The sequence below is a fragment of the Podarcis bocagei genome (assembly GCF_964188305.1).
Source record: "Podarcis bocagei genome assembly, chromosome: 4".
Taxonomy (NCBI): domain Eukaryota; kingdom Metazoa; phylum Chordata; class Lepidosauria; order Squamata; family Lacertidae; genus Podarcis; species Podarcis bocagei.
Window position 1 is genome coordinate 61,010,685 of NC_138128.1, and position 22,500 is coordinate 61,033,184.

The following is a 22,500-nucleotide window of genomic DNA, read 5'->3' on the forward strand; positions in this document are numbered from 1 at the left end:
ACAACTTCTTCAGAAACGATCACCATGTTTAAAGAAATTGGAGGGTCTGAAGTTGGCTTTTCAGAATGCATGAGCCAGCAGACTTTCCTTTCTAATTAATAAACCAGTATTTATTGAATTGTCTAACATCTTCATCAAAAGACCAGAACTTAAGTACTGTTGTGATCCCTGCTACCTTAAAGGAGAAAAATAACAAGAGCATGAGCTGATTCAAAGTGTGGTTGTTTTTGATATATATAAATATTCTTTGAACCCCCTGGAGCTTTGCTGGACAAAATGACCAATTAACTATAGAGACCCTGATGGTAATAGGACCACTGGAGTATTACAGTCATGATTATCTCCACACCTAAGTAATATGTGGGCTAATGGTTTAAAAATAGTTATTACTATTAGTGGGGGAGAAACCATTTTAATGTAGTCAGAAAATGGAATAAAGGAAGCAGCAGAAGCCGCAGGACTTGAAAATGTTCATTATTACAGTGACTTTGACCGCTCTGTTTCCCCCCACCCCCACAAATCTGTCCAGTTTTCACTAAGTTTCACACAGTGATAATTAGGAAGAATTCAACATTACAGGACCACGTTACACATCAAACTACTATGAGGTGTGTAATTAGGAAGTCAAGGCAATTGCATAGGTAGAATTATATGAAGTTAGTGAGAGATTTTTCATTATTCATCTGACATTTTTGATAATAAACCTGTTATTGGATGTTTGATTTTGTTAATGCTGAGGGTACGTTTTGTGAACAACTTTAGCAACAAATGGGGACAAAGTACCTCAAATAAGAGGCGTGCACAATATGTGTTAATTCTGCCGGTGGAAACAAGATCATATCAAAAAACAAGCTGATATCAGACAGTGTGTGCTGGCCCTTATTCTAGGAATATGTAGTATCGTAAATTGAGATTTTTAGATTAATCTTTGCCACCTTCTTTGCAATATGTGTATTAAAGGACAGCATTTGTTTGGTCCTCCGTGAAGTTGGTGCTTTTTGCAGCTTTGATGAAGTGATGCTAAGAATTGTTCTCTCCTAACTTTGCATGTGGCCTGAAGCATCTGGTAAATGGGTGCAAGTGCTCCCCCCCCAAAGATCCATGCTTAAATTTGCCACTTCTTTGTCACCAGCACCAGCTTTTGTTTAACATGATTTATCAGGCACCAGCTGTCTTAATTAGAGTGGTGGTATCTTACTGGCTGTGTACGAAATGGGAAGCCTTCCAAAGTATCATTTTGTGGTTCAGATTCAGTATCTCTCATACATAACATGCGTTTTACATCTCTGTTCTATGCTACTGGTGGATCTTCACATAGCCAGCTGACTCTAAGGGCCAATCCCGGTCCCACAGGTCCTATAAAGCCCACAACTTTGTATGCTATTTCCCCTAATGCACACAAACAATTTTGTAAAGCAGTTTCTCCTAGAAATGTTATTTTTACTAATATATTAATTTTCTTACACACTTTACCACAGCATATGCATTTTTGTACATATTGTTTTGGAAAGTACAAATTAGGTAAGCCCACTTTTCAATGTGAACTGAATAAAATTTCTCCCCCATCTCTACTTGGATCCTGCCCTGAATCTTGGAACGCAACAGCCTGCAGCCTTACTCTCCACCCCAAACCTTCATTTGAGTCTGCTGCCAGTTCCTTTCGCCACCTGAGAAATCATTTTCTTCCAGTAAACCTTTTCTATATACTTTGTGCCCTTTATACACTTGCTAGCACGAGAGATAAAAAGAGAGAAGCATCACATATTCCCTATGCCATTTTTTCCCTTTAGTGGATATTAGCAAATGTGCTTCCAGCAGACCGGATAAGCATAAACAGGCTTTTAGACTGACAGGTGTGTGTCTGGTGAATTTCCCCATGTTGCCAGCTCTCTTTACAAGTATCTCAGTGCCATGGTCCTCTGCAGAACTCCTGTGTCACAGCGAACATATTGCCAAAGTTGGATTTCCTTAGATCTCTCTTTCTTTCTCTTCCCCAAGGGAACCGGCTAATAGATTTTATTTTCCTTGTGGCACTATAATGGAGGTTTTTGAGTGCTGCTGAGCTGGATTTGCTACTTAGGTTCATTTGGTGCCATCAAGATAAACACACTAATCCTTCATTTTGAATGGTAGGAGGAGATTCCATTCTTAGGAGCATTCTTGTGTATTTTCCCTGAGTTTTTAAGTTTGTGATGATACATCCTTTAAGTGTTTCACAAATAAAAATCCGGGACAGTCCTGCTCATGTGGAGGTGAGGGCTGAAGTGGCCTTTGGCAACCCACCATACCCTGGTGGACAATGGTGGGCCAACTCAATCCAGACCCAATTGTACCCCCACCCCCAAATTAAATCATCTAAAAGGGCATGGAAGCAGATGGGCCTAAATAACAAAAGCATTGAAGCAAGTCATCCAACTACATGGTAAGTCGAAGACATACAATGCGTATAATATAAATATATGCACGGAATTGTAGCTCTACCATTTAGAGAACATTCTGTCCCAACAATGTCCTCTGGGAAGCTCATAAACAGGACTTAATGATGATGTCTGCTCTAGTTTGTTTCCCACATCTGGCACACAGAAATATACTTCTGCTGCACAAGGAGGCTCATATTTAGGGTTTATTAATCACATTCTATCACACCCAGGGAGAATCTGTGTTTTTTCCTCAGAACAGCCTGTCTGGGTTAGGTTGAGAATAGGGACTCCTGAACTGCACAGACATTAGACTCCAACCTATCCAGCTTAAAACCAGGGCTTTGTTATACTAACAGTTGCTAAAAACCATAGAAAAATAGATAGAATTTGTCTAATCCCTTTAAATTAGTGACCACTGCAATAACTTGTGGCAGAGAATCCATAAGGGCCCTATTGTATTCTGTAAATAAAGACTTTCATTTGCCTGCCTTGAATTTGCAGCTGGCCATTTTAACCAAATGGCTCCTATCATCAAGACAGAAAAAGAGAGAAATGTTTTTCTTCAGTCACATAATTTTATGAACCTTAATCCTGCCTCCCCTTGATCACCTTTAGACAGCAAACAAATGCAGACCAAAAGCCCAGCCTCTTTAGCCTTTTCTCAAGGGGAAGAGGCTTCAGCCCCTTAATCTATTCAAACTGTTGTGATATAAAGCAGCGCATATGCGTGAGGGGAAGGCAGTGTCAGGCGCTGAAATACTACGCAGGCATCTGGCAAAGGCATTTCCTGAGATGAGCCACTTGACTGTTTGATGAAGTGATTAATTATTACGAAAGAGAGCAGTTAGATGAATCTGCCATGTTGAAATGTTCTGCTCTTCTGGTGAATGGTTCTATGATATGGTAATCTCAACGAGTTCAGATGTCTAATCGTTGCACACTACTGTTATTCCAATAATGTAAGTGGTATTATCCTTGATTTACATTGGTGTAATTTAGAGAGTCGGCAGACAGCATGTGTATAATGATATCTGTGAATGGTGTTAGCAACCATCACTCCCATAATCATTATCAATCATTTTTGTATTGCAAACCCCTGTAAGAAATAATAAGCACAGGGGAGTGATTGGCTTGGAATCTTCCTCCATATTTTGTGGCTTTTACACATACCAAAGAAGTGTATCATACATCTTCTACAATGAAACATATAATCAAAGGGAGACTGCTGCACTAACAAGAACAAAAAACCCCTCATTCATCCATGAATGATTAGATTAGATCCCCAGCTCTAGAAGGAGGTTCACAGCTGGTTCTGAATGGGGTGGCCCCCTCCCCTCAAAAGACCAAGTATGCATTTTGGGAGTGTTCCTGGACCTGACACTGACTACAAAAGTCCAGGAGGTGTTTGCAGTCAGGTCTGTGTTTTATCAGCTTCATATGCCAGCTGTGGCCCTATCTGAGAGGTCCACCTTAGCCACAGTGACCCATGTCTTGGTCACCTCCATATTTGACTCCTGTAATGCTGTCTACTTGGGCCTGCTTTTCAACATGATTCGGGAACTTCAGTTGGTTCAGCACAGGGGTAGGCAACCTAAGGCCCGTGGGCCGGATGCGGCCCGATCGCCTTCTAAATTCGGCCCATGGACGGTCCGGGAATCAGCGTTTTTCACATGAGTAGAATGTGTCCTTTTGTTTAAAATGCATCTTTGGGTTCTTTGTGGGGCCTGCCTGGTGTTTTTACATGAGTAGAATGTGTGCTTTTATTTAAAATGCATCTCTGGGTTATTTGCGGGGCATAGGAATTCGTTCATTCCCCCCCCCCCAAATAGTCCGGCCCCCCACATGGTCTGAGGGACAGTGGAGCGGCCCATGGCTGAAAAAGGTTGCTGACCCCTGGTTCAGAACATGGTCATCAGGCTTCTGATGAGGTTGAGGCAGCCAGTTTTAGTTACACATTCACTTCACCTGCTGCACTGCTTCCGATGTGTTTCTAAGCCCATATAAAGTGCTGATTTTAACCTTTACAAACTTAAGTGGTTTGAGCCCAAACTGTTTGTGGAGCTGCCTATGTCCATACCATCCTTCCCACCCAATGTCTTCTAAATGTCAGGTAGTTGTTTATCTCTTTGACATTTGATTGGAGGGTGTTCCACGGGCAGGCGCCACTACTGAGAAGGCCCTCTGCCTGGTTCCCTGTAACTTGGCTTCTCACAGTGAAGGAACCACCAGAAGGCCCTCGGCACTGGATCTCAGTGCCCATATACAACACAGGCCCTCTTGGTATACCCACCACTGAGATGAGCAACATGGATGGCCACAAGGGGTACGGCTCTCTTTGTGGTGGCCCCATCATTCCCCATCATTTATATTCCTTTTTTAAATTAATGTTTTATTGGCTTGCTGAATATGTTTTATTGGCAACTTTTTTGAGGGAGATGTGATGGTTCTGACTTTTGTATTGTTGATTCCACTTTTTGATGTCCTTATCTTGGAGAAAAGGAAGCCAGAAATTTCCAATCTCCCATAGTCCTAGTAATTATTTTCCCAGTTCTATGAAGCAAGGGAACAACCCCTTCCTTCTCTTCTCTTTCTTTCTATGTTGCTACCACAGCCCATCCATCTTGAGCTCTTTTGCCTTTACCCTGTATTAATGCTATCTCTGTGTTCTCGTCCACATTGCCATTGCCAATGCTCCCAATAACAGCTTGGGAAAGAGGGTGCATCCCAGGAGGCTGTTTAGAAGCATGTTATGGCATCATCTTTTTTGCACTTCTACTCATGCTCTGCACAAACCAGGAAAGGGTTCCGAGCACAATTCAAAGTGTTAGTGTTGACCTTTAAAGCCCTAAACAGCTTCGGTCCAGTATACCTGAAGGAGCGTCTCCAACCCCCATCATTCTGCCCGGACACTGAGATCCAGCACCAAGAGCCTTCTGGCAGTTCCCTCACTGCGAGAAGCCAAGTTACAGGGAACCAGGCAGAGGGCCTTCTCAGTAGTGGTGCCTGCTCTGTGGAACGCCCTCCCACCAGATGTCAAAGAGATAAACAACTACCTGATGTTTAGAAGACATCTGAAGGCAGCCCTATTTAGGGAAGTTTTTAATGACTGGTGTTTTAATGTATTTTTAATCTCTGCCCAGTGTGGCTGGGAAAACCCAGCCAGATGGGCAGGGTACAAATAAATAATAATAATAATAATAATAATAATAATAATAATAATAATAATAATAATAATAATGATGATGATGATGCCTGGTTAGTACCTGACTTTAGGCAGTGATGGAGCTTCCACTACCAACTCAGGTCCTGGAGCAGAGGAGAATCAGAAGCTGCCTTATACTGAGTCAGATTATTGGACCATGTAGCTCAGTATTGTCTGCTTTGACTGGCAGTGACTCTTCTGGGTTTCAGACAGGAGCTTTTCCCAGCCCTACCTGGAGACACCTGGGAACTCTTGCATGCAGGACAGATGCTCTGACACTGAACTATGGCCCTTCTCTCGCTCTGGAATGCAAAGGGAGAAGCAAAGCATCTCAGATGCATTGCTGGCCTTCTTGGTTCCTGAAACCACTTCCCCTGTTTCTCTATATCTATTTTTCTTTAAGTTGTAGCCTGGCATTCACAGAACGTGACAAAAAATCCTGAGAACTGTAGTTCACCCCTCACAGAGATACAATTCCCAGAACCCCTGACAAACCACAGCTCACGTGATTCTTTGGGATGGTGTGGTGCTTTAACTGTATGGTGCATTTACAACCAAACAGGTAGAGTTGTTGGAAGTGGCATAAAAGTATACAGATCTGTTTTTTAATTTATATATCACTTCCATTGCAATCCTATATATCTATACCCAGAAGTAAAACCTATCGTGTTCCATATGGCTCACTCCCAGGTATGTGATAATAGGACTATACCCTCAATATTCTTACACCAATTAGTAATAGATTTTGCTGACAAATTTATAAGTAGCTATTACACCTTTAAAAAGAGAAAGAAATATTTGTTCATCCATATAACGTGGATGCATGTATAATTAAAATTCTGTGTTTACAGACTTCTATCCAATGATTTTTCTGGAGGAAAATGTCAGTAAATCTTTAGTTCTCAAGTGACAAATTGTGAAGGGTGTTTTGTGTGTGTTTGTGTTCTTTTTTTTTTTAAAAAAATTACAAAACAAATGCCACCTCAGTCAGTTCTATTTCCCCTAAGTTTTTTTTGAAGTAACTGTTCCCTTAGAGATTCCATATAAAATATAATATAAAATATCACTCACTTCCCAATATTATTCATAGAATTCCTATTATAGAACATTGAGAAGCCAGATTACAAGCGTACAGGAATATTTTATGATCAGTTTGAAAATGTGGTTACTGCTGCTATAAATTAAGAAGCAAAATTACTCCCACATTGAGTATTGATATACAATGTATGGCAGGAAAAGTCCTTTGACATATGCTGTACAATGAATATGGAAGAGTTCCAAAAGTGCTGGTTTTTCTCTTTTTTTGCAAAGTTGGCTGATGACAAAAAACTGAAGTTGGAATCAGGTTGTAGGACATTAAGGGGTGACTATCCAGTAGTCTTTCTTTGGAATAGGTACATCCAATTCCATGCTCAATGTGAGCATGATCTGGGATAGCTCAGTTGGTAGAGCATGAGACTCTTAATCTCAGGGTTGTGAGTTCGAAACCCACGTAGGGCCAAACATTCCTGCACTGCAGTGTGTTGGACTAGATGACCGTTGTGGTCCATTCTAACACTACAGTTCTGTGATTTATGATAAAGTTCCTAGCCCAGGTCCCACATTATCCAAATGTATAGGAATGTGGTGGTAGTGTTGAAATGCCAACTTTAGCATCTTCTTTCTCTTAAGGCATAACTAAATGAGGCGCTTTGATATCTGTGATTGGACCATCCATTTAAACATTAAATTGAATTAAACAAAATCTTGGGACTCTCCTGTATCAGATCAGGGTCATGGTTCTGGGGATGGGATGTTCTTTCCCCAAGTTGCCATTTGAGCTGATTAGAGTAACCCCAGAAAGGTCCCTCAAACTTTAAAGTAAAGATTAAAGGAGAAGTCATATACCTTGGGGTCTTTGGAAATAATCAGAAAGATAGCTACAGAACCTTTACAATTGTAATGGAAAATAGAGATAGGACTTTGTCTAGGCTAGGGACAAGCCAAGCTGCCAATTATAGTTTCTCTTGGTTTCTCATTTTTCCAATCTTCAGTTTCCCAAATTCCCCCATCTGTTTGAGAGTTTCATTCTTTAAAGTCTTCATGAAAATTCGTCAGGATTTTAGTGCTAATTTCCCCTAATATACACATATTTTGAAATAATGCTTAATGAAGAAGGACCGTAGCATAAAAATATTGCAGGTATTTGGAGAAGCTACAGCAAATGACATCATGATCTGGGGGGTAATAAAGAACCTAAGTAGGTCACTACATACTGTCCCCATATATTCAATTTTAGACAGAGCTGTCTATGGAGCATTGTTCAGAAGCCCTGGTTTGCCAGTGCCTAAAGGAGAGTAAGAGGCATTGAAAAATGCATTGAAAAATGTAAAAAAAGTGAGCAAGAGCTATGTTGTTTTGACCATAGATGAATCTACTGTTTGAGCAGATGGTTAAAAAAAAAGTGGCACATGCTAAAAACACCAGTACAGGCAATTAAAAGAGACAATGTGGATAAACAATGACAAATTAAGAGATGTGTGACAAAGTGTTTGTTGACAGATTTATATATTTTATTAAGACAACTTGTTCATCTCAGATATTTTGTTAGAAAATCTGACCCTGTAACTTATTAGTGCACCTTTGAAGTCCATCTTTCCCATAGTTAGGCAGAACACATGTCGCAGTTTCGGATAATGGTTCTCACTTTTCTGTGCATGAACTGCTTTTTTGTTTTTTAAAAACAGGAACTATGGCTTTTTAAAGGGCACATCAAAAGCAAGCTATATACAATTAAATGGTCTTGTAGAGAATGATGGTAAAGAAAGTTGGTAAAGAAAGCTAGAGATTTTGGGGCATCCAGCATGGGTGAAAATATTTGCTGCCTAGGAAATCTTCAGCTAAATTATTGTTCCACATGTAATAGTGAGCTCTGATTTTAAATTGCTTTTGATTTGCTCGGAAAGATAAATACCGGATACATAGAAAAAAGGATAAAAAGAACTGAAATCTGTATTTTTCAATAAGACTCTGAACCCCAACAATAATGTATGTGTGAAAACAGTGCATGCTTGAAACCATGAGAGAAGCTGGGGAGGTAGCTTCATATTCATATGAAGTGATAATGGCTTGCGGTCTTATTTTTAATGTAAAAGAAGACATTTTCAAAGTATTGTAGCAGGGGAGGAAAATGAGGAAATACAAATTGTAAATAAATCAACAAATCAGAAAGGAGCCCAGACAGGAGTATCTCAACAGGTCATCCAGCAGAGCAAACAGATTGCAGCATCAACCAACTCATGTAGAGACCGATGGAGGGCCACCTGGATCAGATGTGAGGAGTTCTGCACTGAATCACGGAACAATATAAAAACATGCTTTATTTTATGATTGAGAACTAGTTTTCCTACTGATGTGCAATAACTGCAAGCCATTCCTTTTAAATGTTGCAAAAGTCATCTGCTCCTTCTAAGATACGTTGCCCAGGCAGGCACATTCTGTAACCTGTGAGGGCAGGACAGGACAAAGCTTTACTGACTGTCAGAGGCAGGCAGGGTTGGCATGGCATTAGGGCAAGGATCAATTCCTCATTCCACTCACCCCATGCTGATGGAATAGCACTCCATCAGCATTGAGAAAACCCTCCTTGAACCCCATTGTGGTGCAAGCCAAGCATCCCGGATCTCACCGGGTGACCAGAGTGAGAGATTCCAGCCAGGCAAAGGCCCCAATTCGAGCTTAGGGTATACCATACTAATCCTCCCTGCCCCCTCGTAGGGACTCACTGGTGGAGGAAGAGGAGTGTGGGGGGGCACACTGCCCCCAGCAGCGCGATCCTGGCAGGGTGCCATTGTGGCTGCCCCCTGCCTGCGCTGGGTGCCACGCCCCTGCAGGCAGTACGCCCTGCCCCCAGGACGTATGCCGGCACCATCCCCGCCTGCTCTCTGCCCCCTGGTGCCGGAGCATGAAGCTCCGCCACTGTAGGGACCCCCTTCACTATGCCGGTCTTGTGCTATGCTATTTCCACCCAAATAAACAACGTTACATAAACAGCTAACATAAGTACTGCTTACTGCAATGGGGAGAAAGTTGGTGGGAGGAAAACGAACCAAGGTACCAGTTAAGTTTGAGAGGAAAAAAATCTTTCCCAGCACTGTCAACTAGAGCAGTGTTTCCCAACCTTTTTTGGGCAAAGGCACACTTGTTTGATGAAAAAAATCTCGAGGCACACCACCATTACAGCCCCGTGACGTCAGCGCGCAGCGTCACGCCGGGAGGGATGCACGAAAGTGTAAGTTTCAATTTTTTCCCTCCTCTCCTGTGTAAAGGGGAATGCACTCTGCTAAGTAAAGGCACTTGCCACAGCAGCGTCAACGTCACAGCACCCACCGGCACCCAAGAGAGAAGGGGTCTCAGCAGCCCTTTTGCCAGGAAGAGGAGCAAGAACGAGAGGAGGAGGAGGAAGAGGAAGAGAGTCCCCCCCAAAAAAACATTCTCCTTTTGATCTTCCTTATTTGCAATTCCTCATTGCAAAACAGCGGTTGATATACAGCTGATTTTTTTGTTATTACAGTCCCCACCCCCTCACCTAGAAAAACACCACCTGTCAATTTTTATTATTATTATTATTATTATTATTATTATTATTATTATTATTATTATTATTCCCCGCCACTCTGGGAGGCTGAAGCCCTTTAAGGCTTCCTTCTGTCCACTCTCTGTGAATTACCTGCCCGGAGCGGGTTTCGGGGGGGGGGGGCGCTGCTGCCGGTGTCCTCCCCGTCGAGTCTCGCCTTGCCCGGCGCGTGGCAGCCGCCCTTTCCCACACTCTGCCGGCTGCGCTGCCAAGCCCCGCGGCTCGGCCTGTCAGCGTTACCGGGCTCGGCAGGCGGTAATTCCCGAAGAAAGCCGGCGGCGCTTGAAGAGCTGGCAAGCCCCCATTTGCATGTCTGTTTTCCGCAGCCCTTGGAGAGGATTAAGTTCCCTCCTTCCTGCCGGGGAACCTCCAAGCTTTGGGGGTGGGGGGGGAGGCAGCAAAGCGAGGCAGGAAGGAGAGCTCGGCTTGGCTGGGTGAGCTTTGGCAGGGGCAGGGAATGAGAGCCGCGAGGCGGGCGCTGCGGACGGAGGCGCTGCCCGCCGAGCTCGCAGGCAGCCAGGCAGGCAGACGGCGAGAGCCCCACGCTGGGCGGCCTCTCCTCGCCGCCGCCGCCCCGCCTCTCGCCGCCCGACTCGCCCGCCTCCCTCCAGGCAACATCTCGCGGCACACCAGGCAACATCTCGCGGCACACTAGTGTGCCGCGGAACAGTGGTTGGGAAACACTGAACTAGAGGTCCAAGTAGCTCAGTAAGGCTCTAACCTGAGGGTAACAAGCTCCTGGGGCAAAATGGCCCTAAACCCTCACAGGTGAAGCCTTTTAAAAGCACCCACCTACGCTCCCTCTCATGACATCCAGAGGGATGATCTCATCTTGTGAGAGCACAACCAGGAGAAACAACTGTGCCTCCTCACCATTTTCCAGGCCACGCACCACCAGGCAAAAGTTGTCCTGCGAACAGAACAAAGCTTAGAAAACAGAACGTATTCTAACTGCTCATAGCCAGCATACCAATTCAATGTTATGGCATTCTATCTATCTATCATCTATCTGTCATCTATCTAATTTTTATACCACCCTTTATCCACAGATCTCAAAGCAGTTCATAACACAAATATACGATATGAAAACACCACATACATGGTAAAAACAAGAACTAAAAACATATCAATAACCCCTCTCTCTCCACTTCCTCCTACAAACATTTAAAAGGGGTATAAGATGTTAATCAGCCGAAGGCCTCGAATGTTTTTGCATGGTGCCTAAAAGTTATAGAATGAAGGCGCCAGGCAAACCTCCCTGGGCAGAGAATTTCACAAACGGGGAGCCACTGCAGAAAAGGCCCATTCTTGTGTTGTTGTTATTTAGTCATTTAGCCATGTCCGACTCTTCGTGACCCCATGGACCAGAGCACGCCAGGAACTCCTGTCTTCCACTGCCTCCCTCAGTTTGGTCAAACTCATGCTGGTTTGACCGTCCAACCATCTCGTCCTCTGTCGTCCCCTTCTCCTTGTGCCCCCCATCTTTCCCAACATCAGGGTCTTTTCCAGGGAGCCTTCTCTTCTCATGAGGTGGCCAAAGTATTGGAGCCTCAGCTTCACGATCTGTCCTTCCAGTGAGCACCTAGGGCTGATTTCCTTAAGAATGGAGAGGTTTGATCTTCTTGCAGTCCATGGGACTCTCAAGAGTCTCCTCCAGTACCATAATTCAAAAGCATCAATTCTTCGGCGATCAGCCTTCTTTATGGTTCAGCTCTTACTTCCATACATCACTATTGGGAAAACCATGGCTTTAACTATACAGACCTTTGTGGATTGTGTTACAATCCTCCAGACCTCTTATGGAGGAGGCACATGAAGAAGGGCCTCAGAGGATGATCTCAGGGTCCGGATATGGAGAGAGGTGGTCCTTGAGGTATCGTGGTCCTGAGCCGTTTAAGGTCCTCTAGTAAGTCAGCCACCCACAGTGTGTATTATCTTCTTACTACAGGCATTGAGCTGGCACACCGGAGCACCTTCTTTTCACATTCCACTTTAGTCCTTTGGATGCCACAAACAAGGTGTTGCAACCTCAAGTTCCAACACTTGAGCTTTGCAGCCCAAATTCAGATGTTTTAAGAAGTTCCACCCTTTGTCCCATCTGTCTTGAACTTTATGCAGACAAAATTCTAGCCTGTGGAATCCTCTTTAGATTCCTCTTTTAGTATGAAATTTGACATTTTTTTTTTGAATGCAATTTATTGAGCATATGAAATGTTTTTCTGCTTTACTTTTCTGGCCAGTGCACCAGTAGTTTGAAACACTTTGTGTGTGTTTTTAAACAAGCCTTTTAAGCCCATTTTGTTGAGAAACCACAACAGAGTAAACACTAAGCAAACATAGGCAAGCAGCTTTTATTTATTTTGGAAAGAAAACAGCCCATTCATTTGCAAAAAATCATCAGCAATGCTGCAATATCCTGCCTTGTCTGCACATAAATTGTCTATTTAACTAATTTGGCCATAGAGCCAAAGCTGCATTTGTAATGTGATCTATTGATTTGCAATGTGGTTACCAACTGGGTGTCACTTTAAGAAGAAGAAGATAAAATAAAATAGGCTCTCAGCAAGATCCCCCAGTATAAAACAAGAGAGGCAAGGGAAGAGTATATTGTATGCTTCTGCAGGAACTTACTATGGTGTGTGTGTGTGTGTGTGTGTGTGTGTGTGTGTGAGAGAGAGAGAGAGAGAGAGAGAGAGAGAGAGAGAGAGGTGTAAATGTTATAGTCGGTAGAATCATGCAGGGGAGAAGCAAGCAACAATGGTTGCTACACCTCACATTTTCCCCTGGCTGCCCTCTAAGATTCACTCAGAGATATCCACAAGCCTTCTGTAAACCCTGAAGCTTACATGTGCTTGTTGTACCCTTGACTTTTGCCCTCCACTTGTTCCTCTTGGATTAAACTTGCCCAGGGATTTCCACTTGTGCCAGTATAGCTTACACCAGCCAAAATATTAAAAAAAATAAAATCATTTTTTTAAAAAACCCTGCCACTGAGCTACAACCCAAGACACCAAGAAAAGAATGTTAATAATACTGCCCAAAGTGGCTTATCTTAATGTATAATCATGTAGCAAATCATGTATTCATTTGTATTATTAAATAAAGACTAACATAGTTGTACACTCAGCAGAGCAGAAGGAATGCACAAAGGATCATGGGTTCCCAGCATTCTCTGTTCCCTTTTGGAAAGCCGCTGACTCATTCCCTAAACAATCAGTGTTGTGTGCCATTACAAATGGGATGGTTAATAGGCCTGCATCCATTATCATTAGTGCATCTCAGCACGCAGGTATATGATGGGTCCTGCCAGCACGTTTGCTCCAGCTCACTGAGCCAGGGGCCATGCTCCATTGCAAATGAGGATGAGGAACACCTGCTCCAGGGTTTTTCGGCAGACCAGAGTCATCCTTCACATCTCATGCAACACTTGTTCTGTCAGAATGCAATGCTGGCACACAGGCCAGAACAGTGACTTGCCAGGCGTCCGACGAAAGATTAGACTCTTCCCTGTGGTCTTCTGCTCAACTTGAGCTTTGATTTTTCTTTCTTTTCTCTCTCGCTCTCCAAAGAAGCCTTTTAAAAAATTTATCAATATCATATTAAGCATTCAACCATTATGTTAAGGGTTTTAAAATAAAGATTTTTTTTAAAAAAATAATAATAAAACAACTCAATCTTTTTCTGTTCTTTTCCCTCCTTTTTTGGCAATTAGAAAAATAGCATTAAGCATTTATCATAGTAGGTCATTTTATTCACACTGGATGTTCCAGACTCTCTCTCTCTCTCTCTCTCTCTCTCTCTCTCTCTCTCTCTCTCTCTCTCTCTCTCTCTCTCTCTTTTTCTTTCTTATAAAGCAGCTCACCTTGTTATGCTGCCTTTAAAAAAACAACAGCTTTTATCTTGCCCTGGGAAGAAAGCACAACAACAATACACTGTCTCTTAAACTCACACAGCATTCAGCATCAGCCTTTTCTTTTCTGGACTTTACCTGATGCACAGGAAAAAGGTTCATTTCACTTCAGTTTCAGGAAAGCATGCAGGCTGTGGATTTATTGACAGAGCACAGCCTTATCTTTAACAATGTGTACCCAAAGCAGGATGCAGCAATGTGTATACATATGAGAGTAAGCCTCACTGAACACAATCGGGTTTCCTTCTGAGTAAGCATGAACTGCAAGACTTATGGCACTTCTTCCATGCCAGATGACTCACATTCGCTGCCCTATGACTTTTATCATCCCTCTAGCAGCCTTTCTCAACCCCGGATCCTCAAAAGTTGTTGGGCTACAACTCCCACCATCCCTAGCTAGCAGGATCAGTTGTCAGAGATGATGGCAGTTGTAGTCCAACAACTTTTGGGGACCCAAGGTTAGGCTATCCTAAGCAGCTAGGGGCACAAGCAGACTAAATTATTCCTCTCACAAATTTTAAAGGACCAACACCTGCAACATGTCTTAGTTCCTGGAACTCTGCAGGTCCTTGTTGGAACTGCTCCCCTTTAAATAGCCTGGAACACTTAAGCACCTCTCTTTGGGGGCACATGGGGGGGCACTGAATGTTCCCCCTGAAGCAATGTGACCCTTAGGCTCCCTCTCATCTAGGGAGTCCCCTAAGTTAGGAAAGCCACAACCCTTATTTTTGGGTGGCCCCATTTTTTTCCCTTCCAAGCTGCTTAGCATTTAGCCAACAAAGTTCATTATTAGAAGGAACAAGAGAAGTAATACCTGTCAACTGCCCACACATGATTTCAGGCTGCACTTTTATTGGGCATGGTGCCAAAAACATGTGGGGGGTCACAATCTCACCCAGGTCATGTGACTTGTGCAGAAGTGTGGCCCCAGAAGATGGCCCCAGTTTGGGGCCACTTCATGTTGGAAGGTGTGACATCATAATGTTATTAAAGGAAGTATAACCTCATAATGTTATTAAATGTTGCCCCTACCCAACACCCCTCCCCAAATTTCACCCCACATTTCTCCTCTGCAGCCACACTGGTTGCATTACCCTAAAACCACCTCTGACAGGCATCCCCACTCACTTCAATGGAGGGGACAATTTGGTGCCCATGGAGCACTGAATTATGTGCATGGTTTCTTGTGCCAAGACAGATTGAATAATTACTCACTCTGAACAATCAAACTTCTTTGGGATTCACAGTAGAAGATGAGGGTTTTCTACATCTTAACAATATCTCCTGGTTCTTGTCCATGGGCATTTTTGGTGCAAGATTCCATCAGTTGTAACTTGTTAATATGCCAGTGATTCATTATTTTGCCTAATAAATAGGCAACCCACAGAACAGCATATGGGGAGGAGAAAGGTGATTATACCATTGGGCAAGAAGAAATGCTTGTGCTGATGAAATGATCATATTAGCATGACATTGAGCTCCACCCTTGCTGTTTACTTCTTTGACCATAAAAAACAGGCCTTTTTGCAACCATATACAATTTTGTGACTGAGGTGTATTTATTTTTCAAAATTATTTTATTGGGCTTTCTCAAATTCCTCCTCATCAGAACACTATCACATTCTGACTGAAGATAAGCTTTACAAAGAAAAGTCCCTGTATTTGAAATTCATGTTTTCATATTGAATCCTGTCACAAAAAGCACTCTATGATATAAAATGCTTCTCAGTTCACCCACTATTGTCAGTGAGTAGCTCCCACCATCACTGACCATAGGTGACTGCATTTGGGCAGGCAATGGCAGACAGGGAGGAAGCTACTAATCTGTTATCCTTGAATGTGCCAGGGATGGAAAACAAGGGGCAGAGCCAGCACACTTAGGCACATTTCTGCCATATTTACTAAAGCTCTATCATGAACACTTGTATATGGTTAATGAATCAAGGTACATGATCTACTACATATAGGAAGGCATGTAAGCTCATCTTTATACTGGTGGTCTCATCAGCATCTAACTTTGGGTCTCCAGAGATGCTTTCATACTTCCTTGGGGGGGTTTCGTTTTTTTGAAAAACTTTATTTTAAGAGATGAAGAATGTTTTTGAACTTTACAAGCACTGTCATGTCTTTAAGCCATAAACATTTATGTCTGTGTCAGAAAATACTTAAGGAAAAACAGCCAAACCATGTTTTTAAACAATTGGGGTGGGGTGGGAGAGAATTACATGCCAGATTGTTGCAGCCTGAGCAAATTTTTACAGATGAGTTATAAACCCCAACTAATGGACCTTTGATGGAAGTGCTGATTCTACCTAAACTGGAGCAGTGCAAATGGATTGCTACAATAACTTGAGATTCCCAAACGTTACCCTCAAGCATTTCCTTGTAAAATGACCCATTCTCCCTAGCACCACCTCTCGTTCCTCCTTTTTGTGCAGAGGAATAATAAAACATGTCATAATCTCATACGGGTGGGGATTTTTTTTATATTTTTAAAAATGAGGAACTTGAAAAATATGCTTGCTTTTCTTTCTCCTAAATGCTTTCACAGAATGGGTTTGGCAGAACATCTTGGCAGAATGGCAGATTGCTGGAGACCGCTCTCTCTGGGAAACAAAACCGCAAAAACACAAAAGACTATCAGTGCAAAACTCGAGCCTGCTTTCATCTGTTTCTAAGACAGAAGAAGTGGCTTGTTTTCTTTGATTAAGAGCCATATCTCTTTGACTCCCCTTGCCCAAATGCAAGCTAGAGAAAGAAGTTGGTTTTTGAACAGTAAAGAAAAGCCATATTTATTTTCATTGAAGGAAACCCTGTATTCACTAAGCTGCATTTCCCAAAAGAATCTGTTACATCACTGGGTTGGGGTGCAATAATGAAAAATACCTGTTAGCATTGGTTTTGAGTGCGAATGCTTTGCCCTAGCAAGGAGCAGCTCCTACAGTTGTAGGCACAAGTATTCTTTGCACAAGAGGGTCACTTCAGTGTTAAAAGGCTAATTTTAATCAACAACTCAGAGCCAATCGAAACCCACACAACTGAGCAGAAAACTATATTCCCGATAAGAAACATGTTTCTGATTCCGGACTAAATAATGGGCTACAGGGAGGCACATCTGTAAATTATACAGGAAGCTTTCTTCAACAATTGATTCACCCTGACAGTTTTACTGGAGTATATGAAAATTAGTATTAAAGATGTGATATGTAGGCTTCTTTCCAGGAATTCCAATCTGGTTTCAATAAAATGGAAACACTGATTGGAAGTGAAGTTGCCTTCCGGTTTTGCCTTTGGCTATTATGTGTTCATTCGTGAAATGACTGAATTCCACAACTACTTTTAATATTCACCTTTTGAGTTCATCTCCCACACTGGACACATTGGAATGATTAAAATAGCAATGCCTCCTGATGCCGGATTCTCCTTAATTTGAAACAGCCTAGGTGCTGAGGAGCGAAGAAAAGGGGGGGGGGTGAGGAAGAAAAAGTACACTTCTGTTAAGTCCATCCTTTGCATCAAATTTCTTCAATGCATGTCTAGAACTGAATATTAATAAAACAGTATGGTAAAAGAACTTCCTGAGTAGATGACAGGGACAAATAAAGATTAAAGTTTGGTGGATTATCAGCCCCTGCACTTTATTTGGATGTACTTGCCACACGATGCAGTATTTTAATAATTTACACTACAACAATTAAACTGCCGCGCCTATCAGCACACACTGCCATCCCAATGTATTGTTGGCACAAGATAATTGGCTGTAAAATGAGTAAAAGTTGAGTCTTCAATGGAAATGCCATTTGTGAGCTTCTGCTGCAGCATAAAAAGTAGTGTCACAGCACCAGAGCTCGATGCGTGATCCCATGCTCCTCCCTTGACAGCATAACGGCATCCTGGACCTGTGATTACGTAGAATGTTTGCAAATGCTTTTGGTGTCTTAAAGACAAAAGGATTTTAATGGTGAGATACGTGTCGATGGATTATAGTCTGCTTCATCAGATTGGATTGTGGCAGTAGGCCACAGTGCATCACTTCATGATGCTAAATGTGAGACAGAAAGCAACATTAGAGAGTAGCTAATGAAGACTGCAAAGAGATTTTTTTTGTACGTTATAGATAAAAGAGAAAACCGCCATCTGTGCATGTAATGAAACATTAATAATAAAATAGCAAAAGAGAATTTTTTTTCATGTTGAGTACACATTGATTTTAGCTTTTCATACAGCTCACATATAAAGATGGGTTAAGTGGTCTAGGATTGTTGCTTGCAACTTTTTACATAAATGTATTTGGTATGTGTCACTTTGGGTTGTATCCAAATAAGCCATCCTTAGAGTGGGCCCGTTGAAATAAATTGACTTAGCTACCTTAAGTCCATTAAGTCCAATGGATCTACTCTGAATATGGCTTAGCTGGATGCAGTCCTTCTTTCCGCAAAGAGATTTCTACCATGATGTAGAAGAATCAATTGATACACTACTTTTGATGGTTTTACATCTTAGTTTGTATTTAAACTGTTTTTATCCATATTTATTGTAGGCCAGCCAGAGAACTTTATGTGATGGGGCTGCATGCAAAGGTGGAAAGTAACAAACCATTTTGCCTACAACTAGATTTGTACAAATCTGTCTATTTCATTTTCTGTTGATTTTTTTTATTTTTCCAATCTTAAATTCAGAACTTCCTGGAGAAGGAGATGGAGTGAGGGATGGGGGCAGGGCAGGAAGAGTTGTGATTGGAAGGCAAACTGAACGGAAAGCCTACCTGGTGGTCTTCAAAGTCCACCAGCTGTCAATTAGCTTATACTGGTTCAAGGTTGTGTGTGCTATCATCCTTTGCAGGAAATTCTGTTAGAATTGGGTGTCCTGCATTATAGCCACTATCCCAACAAGGAAAGTGAAGCAATGCTTTTCTTAGTTGCTACCAAAACCTGCAGAGCTGTAAGGGAGGTTTTGAGGTGCACAGAACTTTCAGTCTAGATGTTAAACAATCAGAAAACAACAATCAGAGAAAGAGTGGATATTACTTTGGTAGAGGGCACGATGGAAGCTACATCAGTTTATTAGCACTTGAATGAAGCAGCGACATCCCTTTTGTTAAATTAATCTCTGTTTCTAAAGTCCAGGGACTCTCCCTGGCACATTCGCTCTTGATTCACTTACCATATGTTGTATCGGAATGTTCGTCTTTGGAACAAGGATATCTGGTGATGTGCTTTCAAGGTCATTTGTCAAGCAATGCCTAGATTCACATAAAGTGAGAGGACCTCATCAAAATGCTGTGCAACATAAAAATTTGTCTGAGCACCAGGAAAGGCTGTGCAAGTAGTGTAGTGTAATTTTGAATTATTGAACCTAGGAACCAAAGCTGAGCAGTTCCAAACTCTGATAGCCCTCAAGGACTCTGTCATTTAAGGGTCCTTGACATGTGTGTGTGTGTGTGTGTGTGTGTGTGTGTGTAGTGGTTATGAAAAACATATCACAATAAACCTGTAGGACAAGAACAGAAGTGACATATTAAAAGCCCAATCCTGTGGTGCTGGTGTGAATGACAGAGAGAACTGCTTGCACCCATACAGCTACAGCAGCATGCAGTGCGTTCACTATCATCATCCATCATCTATAAGAGGAATTCTGTTGTGCAAAGGGTTTTATAATTCTTCTTTCACTAAGCAACTCCCAGCGTGAGACAAGTGGAAACGTCGTGTATGTCAGTTGTGCTTCTTAGGTGTGTAATTCAATTATGAATTTATTCTTTTTGCTGTTAAGCAAAGGTGTGGAATCTTTGTCAACTTGAGGGGGACCTAATTCCTTCTGAGCAACCTTCTGGAGGCCACGTATCTATGATGGGGGGGGGGGAGAAGCAGATGTGGACAGAGCAGCAATAAATGTGAATTTTACCTTTGTACAGTAGACTAGTTTCTTCATGTTCACACCCTTCACTATCCAAGAAGCATGATCAGAGTTCAAGGACACATTCCAGTCAGGGCAACATCCTCAAGGAAGGCAGAAAGCAGAGTTGATGAGGGGGGACAACTCAGGAGTTTGTGTGGCCTGAGGAGAACCAGATAGAGAGGCCTGGAGGGCTGAATTTGGCCCGTAGGCCTTAGATGCTCCACCCCTTCTGTAAGGTGACCAGAAACCTTGGGATGTTATGCCTGCTAAATGACCACTCCTTCCCATGCCACTTAAGGATTATTGGGGTTATGGGTTGATTTTGTTCTTGTTTTTATTATGCATTATGCATTTTGTGTTTTTATTTTGTATTTCTATGCTGTGAACTGCTCTGAGATCTTTGGTTGAGGGGCAGCCTACAGATCAAGCAAGCAAACAAACACACGCAAATAAGGATCACCTAAAAATTGCAGAGGAGAGCATAGATAAAGGCAACGCCATGTCCATTAGGATAACTGCTGTTAAGGCAGGTCAGCAGGGTTAATGCAGCAAGAGCCTTATCAGCAGAGATGGGCAGTTCCTGCAAAACCTTGCTCAGGAATTCATTTGAATTCCGAACAGCTGTTCACTTTGTCTTTTAAACCTCTTCCTATTCACTATTCATGAACATCTGCATGAATGACTTTTTGCATGCACACACTGAGGATCACCAGTTTGCGTATGAACATAGGCAATCATGCACAAGGAACAGACCACTACCTATGTGCTATTCAGTAGCCCACAATTGAGCATCTCTCAGTCATCCGGAACAATATCAGAAGACATGTGCTCTTCTGAAGGGAAGTGTGATGGAAACTATGGTATCTTTCTTACATTAATAAGTGGGTATCTTTAATGGATTTGAATTTGTTTGTATATATGCAATTGTTTCAACTGCATTTATGCAATGTGTGTATATATTTATGTAAAATCTTTATATTTGTATACTGAACATTCTAGTCGCTTTATCTTGCCCAGGGCAATCCAAAGTGACTTACAACCATTACTGAAATATAGTGATTCATTGATGAAATAAAAATAAATAAATAGGTAAATAATATAGCATGGTTTTCAAAGAGAATCCAGCTACATTTTGCCATCTGTGACTACAGGGCATAAAGAGTGATTATTTATCACGGTGTAACTTACCAAGATACTCATAAAACCAAACTAGATAAAAAGAAAGTTCTAGAAAGGATTAAAAACAGAGAAACTCTCAGACATATTAAAATCCAGTGCTTAGTCATAGTTTTCAGTAATGGCAGCTGTGGAGATACTCAGAGTGACTTTAAATACCAGGAATTTGCTTCAAATAAACTTATTCTTTTCTTTTTTCTTTTTTTAAAAGAATAACCTCAACATAAGTTTTAAACTCTGAAGATGAATTTCTGGACTGGACTGATGCGCTTTATTCGACTGCCGATTTTAATCACATGCATGAATATTTCATTCTGTCCTCCTGCCCCAAATTTAAATCATGCATGTTTTGCAGGGAATAGCACTTTGTTTTCCACTTGGCCATTTTGGTTTACAACTTTTTCAACTTGTTTGCCATAAAACAAAATTGGTTTGTAGATTAACATGCCAGATGCTGAACAATAAATGCTGCGTTATCATATGCCTATCGCTAATTAGATAATGAGTGGCTATGCAAACTAAATTCAAATCATGCTTAACACAGATTTATTATAAAAATGGAAGAGAATGTATTTTCAATCTTCTCAAAGGCTTTGCATCCACTGGTTCTCAGGGAAAACTTTAGATTTAGCTTTATGACAGACAAGAGGGTAGCTGTAAGACCTATCCCCTTTCGACTCCCATGTTAAGACACACACGGACCACTGAAGGTAGCTACAGTATAGGGCTCTAGTCAGAAGCTCGCTTCCAGGGCTGGCCCAAAACATGTTGCTGCTGTGGTGAAGAGCAAGATACAGCCTCTTCACATTCCACATCCAGGCCAACTGGGCTAGCAGTTGGATATTGTTTCAGCACTGGTGGTGGGGGACAGTGTCCACCATTTCACCTGAAGGCAGCAGGCTAGTTTCGGAGGACCAGGACATCCCCAGAGGAGAATGCTGGTGTGTGGAGGAACAGCCAGGGGGCTGCTGCCACTTTACTCCAGCATCCGCCACCTGAGGTGGCATTCTCACTTTGCCTGACAGTAGGGCTGGCCCCCGCCGGCCCCAGCACATGGGCCCAAGCTCTCTTTCCTTTAGAGCAGCAGCTTATACAAACGGGTCATCTGTTAGTGCTTTGTCTACTAGCGGAAGCCAAGCAAATGCTCATGAATAATAGACATAAGGGCTGCGGTTCTGGTAATAACCTGAGGGACCCTTTGAAAATCCTGGAACCTGTAGTTTCCACCTCACCCCCACCTACCGCAGCCCGAGTCCCATGTTTTTAACACCACAGTGTTCTC